At 40.8% G+C, this 7200-nt stretch overlaps 1 long non-coding RNA gene across 5 annotated transcripts; it reads right to left on the bottom strand.

Moving 5' to 3' along the window:
- Positions 1-660: 660 nt before the first annotated feature.
- LOC123124532 (uncharacterized) lies at positions 661-6192 on the bottom strand. 5 transcript variants are annotated; one of them, XR_006461147.1, is made up of 5 exons: positions 5810-6192; positions 5579-5681; positions 5376-5436; positions 5101-5178; positions 661-4323 (listed from the first exon to the last, which is right to left on the bottom strand). It is a non-coding gene; the product is annotated as an uncharacterized lncRNA (long non-coding RNA). The 5 variants fall into 5 exon arrangements; XR_006461143.1 differs by having other exon boundaries at positions 661-5178; XR_006461140.1 differs by having other exon boundaries at positions 5579-6192.
- Between the last annotated feature and the right edge of the window lie 1008 nt (positions 6193-7200).

Here is a 7200-nt window from a genome sequence, read left to right on the forward strand (position 1 = left end):
AAGAGAGAGAGAAGCATACCCCTCTCATTATGATTATTATTAAAAGGTATTAAATTTGAAATAGACACTTTCATTTACTTGAAGCACTTGAAGAAAGAGAACTTAGACATACTTTTACGCAATGCTCATTTAACCTGTGAAGGACTACACAATGCTCATTTAACCCATGAAGGACAAAAATATTCCACCGTCTCTGAATGATGAACTAAACTAAATAAGAAATATATGCAGTAAATTCATTCAAAATAGAAAAGGGATCTTACATCAAATAAGGCATTACAACAAACATGGTGTTATCTTAGTAAAAGAAATTACATCATTAGAAGAGAAAAGGGAAGAAAACCAAACATGAGATTGAGATTAATACATCTAGGAGGAGGTCGTAGACATCACTATGATCATTTTGCGGCCTTGGGAGCAAACGATCCATAGTTTTTATATGCCTTGTCCGGCTGCTGGAGTAGATGACATGGAAACGTCGTATCTACCATCTCGATGGCTTAGACCCAGGGAGCTGAATGTTCATCTCGGCCCTTCCCAGCTTCCATCAATGGATTTTTATAGTCAGGGTTAAAGACTGAGAGGCCCTATGCATGTTCAAATATGCGAGTAGCATATCCAATACAAATCAAGAAAAGAAAAGAGAAGACCACAAACATCACAAAAACAAAATTTTGACAAATTATCTCTATTGTAAAATTGAGGGAGTAACTCATTATTCAAGAGAACTGGCCATTGACAATTCAGTTACAATTGTCAAAGAGAACTGTAAATTGCTAACTTAATTACATCATTCTTCACATAAGCTTCTCACTGAGGAAATTTCTTGACTGGAAGGTCACATTTCAAACCATTGCACTTATAAAACCCAGCCCTGTTGTCATTTAAATTGCAAATTAATCATCAATAATGCACAATAATTTATGACCCACAAACGGTTTGGAGCCTAAGGAGGAGAAAATATCAATGCAAATAAATACACATGTAGTAAGATGCATTGCAATAGTCGTATTACTTGAATTTGTAAGCTAACCAGCAAACACATAGTACCCAAAAGAGACAAAGCTTTAACCATAATTGGTGCTTAACCTTCTTGCTCCTGCTAATGATTTTGGCCATGAAGGCATCAGAGTAAGGGGAGGAAGAACAGGACGGCGCCTACCGGAAGTTCCTGATGGGTGTTGACGGCCTGGCCAAGCCATCTCCCTCCATGATAGGTGGCAGTCGGCGGAGAGGTGTAAATATGACGAGATGTGAAAATAAGCTCGAGGAAATTAATATGGACCAGCAAACTGACAAAAGCAGAATATAACATAATTATATTGTAGAGTGTACTAACATAATTATATTCCGGATTAAACTAATAGCATAACAATTTACAGGGTTAGAATGCAGTGCACATATATATCTTAGTGGCGCAAAAACTATTTAGCCAACTTCACTAACAATATAGAAATTGTCTTCAGTGTACTAACATAGTTATTTTGGATATAAGCAATCAACCACAAATTTAACATCAGAGATATCTGACCATTTTAAGTAACGAAAAAAGAGCCCAATAGCAAGATAGCACAACATGGAGCTGCATTGACCAGCCCCTTTTAAAGAAAGGCTTTAGGATCAGAAACTGTGTAGTTGATCAACTTGGAAATATAAAAGCATTTCCTTCAAATCAGTATAGCACCTCCGACAAATGCAATGTGATAAGAAAGCAATGAACATATACACTGCTCCACACTTAGTTTTGTATGTAAAAAGAAAGCCATGCCACATGATTTTTTTGGATCACAAAAACCCAGCCTGAATACATCTGAATGATATAATCAATTTTTGAAATGTTTGGCAGGCACAAGAAAAACACACGAGTAAAAATAATAATATATGATTGGTATCTGTATTTGATCCACCTGGGTACATGACATCCTAAAAGCAACAAACAAGCTGCCATGCAACCTGATGTGCAGCTTATCACATGGTACACAGAACTTCACAAATTATCAGGACATCAATGAAGTATTAAAATGCATGAGCAAGCAGATAAACTTACCCCAGAACTTGTTTCCCAAAGTACTTACAAGATGCTGACCACAATATAAAGCCGGTGACCTGTACTGATCTGTAGGACTACATCATTGTAATTTGTTCAAACTAGCACCTAAATTCCACACACTGCCTCACTACATGCAGGTGAAAAGGCATAAACCAGAATGCGACTGAACAAGTGATAACAAGATTGGCATACCTAGTTTGGAACTTGTATGCAGAGCTGGGGAAATGAGAAAGTTGGAGGTAGTGTTATTGTGGAAATCCACATAGACATGAAAATAAGTTATCCAACCAATTAGATAAAAGACCTCGTTTTGAGTATACGTGCACTTAAACCTTTCATTAACAATCGTTTTGTTGTTGGTCTACACCATATGAACCCAAAGTAAGTTTTCCCTTTTACTTCTGTTTTTTCATGCAAATGTGTAACAGAGAGAGGGTCTGAAAAGGATTGTTAAAGACTTCAACTCATTTTTTTACCAAAACATGCATACAAGGCATAATAGTGATTCAGTATATTTGCTAGAAGATAATGTAATGTACATTTATAAGAGAATGTAGTATAAACACAACTGAAAATTCTGTAACATAGTTTAGAAGATACCATATTAACAGCGAATACAATATAAAAAAGAGCCACTGTAAGGCATAATGGTGATTTAGTGTTGGTTTTCAAATAAACGCAAAAAATACTACTAGCACCACAAATTAAGGCTCGCAATATAAAACAGAGAAATTGCCCAAGTATTTATTTTGTGAGTGTTGAAGCATGATAAATGTGAGCGGAAATCCTGTCTTATGAATGAGCAGTTCGATTTTCTCACATGATATAGTACCTGATGCACCCGTGATTGGATTACTGCTTGTTGGGGGGAAAGCAAGCACAACAAAGCTTCAGAAATACCACTATAGGGATCACCATATTTTACAGATAAAATTGTCATTGTTAGTCTGTCCACAAAGTTGGCAGAAAAATATCAGTGTTGCCTCCAAAATCATACCAGCAACTTTACCATGTTATACAGAGAACCTAAAAAACATCAGGAAATAAGTACCCAAATATAATAACAAACAAATAAAATTACTCGAGAAATTGTTCCCCATGCTACCTATATGCCTTGCTTAAGAAAAAAAATAACCTGCCTAAGAAATTGTTTCACACGGCACCTAAAATCTAAATCCGATGGGTTGTGGCCAAACTTATCTGCACCACCAAACCATTTTAAAAGGTCAAACAAGCAGTTCCAATGGGCCATTTAGCTCACTAGAAAGTCCAACCTCTACATAACACCTAAGAGATTCAAGACAAAAGCTAGCTCAACGTTCCTCGCAGCTAATAGAAACACCATGAGAGAACTGCTCTGCAACAAAAATGAAAATTGCAACCATAGTGACAGTAGCAGGGTTCAGAAAACTGCTTTTTTTTCTAGAACCAAACCAACATTGTTTTTAATGTCATGCAAAAGCTCTTCTTTTGTGTTTTTTACACAGATAAAACCTGTCCAAATCTATGTTTTTTGGCCTTCCGTGCCATTATTAAGAACACCACAGCTACAAAAGCTTCTGCCTTTGCACACCACTTTCCTCCCGACTTCACTAAATCATAGAAGAACATAATTTTTATAATTGACAATAGTAACAGTCTCCAGCTATAGTAGCAGGCTCGAATTCTCTCAACTATATATTGCAAAAATGGTTGTACTCCCTTCTCGCAAGTCCTCTGGTTCCCGCCCGTGGCACTCTTTCTTGCTTCATCAGCCATAGTGCGAGTCAGATGACTCATACACCAGCACGCGCACGTGCCGTACTGGTTGACTTACACAAAGATTTGAAAACACCCACAATGAACCAACCGAATCACACAGACAAAAGGTCCACAAGTCATCCAACCAGAAAAATAGAGAAAAGGTAACAAAATTTACCATGCATTCAACCAATCCAATGATCAATAGCAAAAGTCAAAAGCCATCCGACAGCCACGAGTGATGCGCACGGGAGGATCTCCGCGGAGGAGGGTCGGCTAGCATCCCACAAATTAAGGCTCGCAATACAAAACAGAGCAATTGCCCAAGTATTTATTTTGTGAGTGTCGAAGCATGATAAATGTGAGCGAAAATCATGTCTTATGAATGAGTAGTTCGATTTTCTCACATGATATATCACCTGATGCAACCATGATGGGATTACTGCTTGTTGGGGGAAAGCAAGCACATCGAAGCTTTAGAAATACCACTATAGGGATCACCATATTTTACAGATAAAATTTTCATTGTTAGCCTGTCCACAAAGTCGGCAGAAAAATATCAGTGTTGCCTCCAAAATCGTACCAGCAACTTTACCATGTTATACAGAGAACCTAAAAAACATCAGGAAATAAGTACCCAAATATAATAACAAACAAATAAACCTACTCGATAAATCGTTCCCCATGCTACCTATATACCTTGCTTAAGAAAAAAAACAACCTGCCTAAGAAATTGTTTCACACGGCACCTAAAATCTAAATCCGATGGGTTGTGGCCAAACTTATCTGCACCACCAAACCATTTTGAAAGGTCAAACAAGCAGTTCCAATGGGCCATTTAGCTCACTGGCAAGTCCAACCTCTACATAACACCTAAGAGATTCAAGACAAAAGCTAGCTCAATGTTCCTCGCAGCTAATAGAAACACCATGAGAGAACTGCTCTGCAACAAAAATGAAAATAGCAACCATAGTGACAGTAGCAGGGTTCAGAAAACTGCTTGTATTTCTAGAACCAAACCAACATGGGTTTTAATATCATGCAAAAGCTCTTCTTTTGTGTTTTTTTACACAAATAAAACCTGTCAAAATCTATGTTTTTCGGCCTTTAGTGCCATTATTAAGAACACCACAGCTACAAAAGCTTCTGCCTTTGCACAACACTTTCCTCCCGACTTCACTAAATCATAGAAGAACATATTTTTTATAATTGACAATAGTAACAGTCTCCAGCTATAATAGCATGGTCGAATTCTCTCAACTATATATTGCAAAAAGGGTTGTAGTAGTCTCCGGCTTGGCTGGTTTTACCTTGAACAAAATTGCGATTTAGAAAAGCAGCATGGGTTTTCTGAAGAAGCTCTTGTACCCGGTCAACAGTCCCATTGCCTGATCGGAGTGAGGGAGAAATGCAGGTAAGAATAATGAACAAGCATCCTGAAGTGAGAGTAGTAAATTACCAAGAAATGAACTAATAAAAAACACAAAGAACAATCACTATCAGACCCATTAATTTGTCCATATACATGATTTAGAGTATAACTTGGAAATGAAAACTATCTAGGCAGATTAGAGATAGAGCTCACCTTGTTTTTTCCTCTTCCTCAAGATCCTTCCTCTTCTCTTCTTCGTTCGATCTGCACACATCTTGTTTAGAAAAACATAAAACAAGTATCCAAATTAGATTAAAGAACCAAGGAAACAACAGGGGAACTTGCATGAGTTTTTCTTCTGCATCTTCCATGGATGAGAATCTCACAGAGAATGTTGAGATCCATCTTGGCCTCACCTTCTGCCGAGGACGACAACGATGAAGGCACCATGGACCACCGCTTCACCAGCATCACCGCCTGCTGCGGCTGCTGCTCCCCTCATCCCCGGCGGCGCCACCACTGGAAGATGAGAGGAGGTGAGGAGAGGTGACGGCCTCTATCACCCCACGGCGCCGGCGACCACCAACTCCAGATTGGAGAATTGGGAGGAAAGGAGGGATGAGAGGAGAGGTGGCGGCCAAGCTCACCTTGACATCTTCCAAGCTCCTCCCGCGCGCACCATCTTCAGTCGTCAGGATCTCATCCATGAAGATGCTGCTTTTCCCTATCGTTGGCCTCTCCTCCACCCTGTGAGGCGTCCGCTGCCCGGTCTTCGGCCTTGCTGAGCGGGTGGTTGTGGATGCGGTTACTGTGGGGATCGAGGGAAACGGGGGCTAGGGTTTGGGCGGCGGCTGGCACCGGACTGAGAGGAGGGAGGAGGAGGTAGGAGAAGGGAGGGGGCCGATGACCCGGCGGAGGAGAGGAGGCGGCCGAGGCAAGCGGGGAGAAGAGGGGCGGCGACATGGGAGAGGATGGAGGGAGCGGGGAGGAGGGGACGAGCAGGGTTAGCGGCTAGGGTTTTGATGCGCGGGTGGACCGGATTGGCAAATTCCCTTGGGACACGAACAAAGTTTACCCAGCCAACGAGCGTGCGAGACGAGCCCACCAGTCACTGGCCAACGAAAACAACCATGAGGTGAAAATCGATTTTAACCGTTCTGAAGATCTAACGGCTTAGACGTGTTCGAAAGCCAGATCCGACGGCCCACGAAGGCCAATCAGGGGAGCCTTCTGGAGGTGAGTTGGGTAGCCTCATTATTGTTTTAAATGACATGTGGGGCTCATTGCTCATAAAAAAAAATCCTTGCCTTAGGTGTGGATAGAACAAAACACCTACCTAACTTGGTCAAACTTGCCTAAGGTTATGTGTGGCAAAGTGTGGCAAGGTGTGTCTAGGAACCAAACAACACCTTTGTTAGCCACACTTTTTGTGGCAGACACACTTTGCCTAAGCTTAGTTGTGGCAAAGTTAGTCATGAACCAAACAGACCCTAAGTTCAACCATGGAGTCTTATAGATTCTACATGTGGCAGAATCTGGTGAAATGTAGATGATATCGAACAGCCAGTATTGCTCGGATTTGCATCTTTGTACCGTCCATTGGTTTCATCCAATGACCAACTTTCAAAGTAATTCACACACTATATAGGGGTATAGATGTTTGGTTTGCAGCCTAAGGTTTCCATGCCTAAGCTTAGGCGTGCCACAATATCTTAGGCATGTGTTTGGTTCATTGCTACACTTGTGGCTTGCCACACTTTTCTAGGTACATGGTCCACATGTCATAGACTCAACTTCTTGCCAAATCTTGCCACACTTGTGGTGGCTATTTTGTTAGCCACATTTTTTGTGGTAGACACACTTTGCCTAAGCTTAGTTGTGGCAAAGTTAGTCATGAACCAAACAGACCCTAAGTTCAACCATGGAGTCTTCGAGATTCTACATGTGGCAGAATCTGGTGGAATGTAGATGATATCCAACGGCTAGTAGTGCTCGGATTTGCCATCTTTGTACCGTCGGATTGGCTTCATCCAACGAC

The sequence above is a fragment of the Triticum aestivum genome, chromosome 1B, assembly GCF_018294505.1.
Source record: "Triticum aestivum cultivar Chinese Spring chromosome 1B, IWGSC CS RefSeq v2.1, whole genome shotgun sequence".
NCBI lineage: Eukaryota > Viridiplantae > Streptophyta > Magnoliopsida > Poales > Poaceae > Triticum > Triticum aestivum.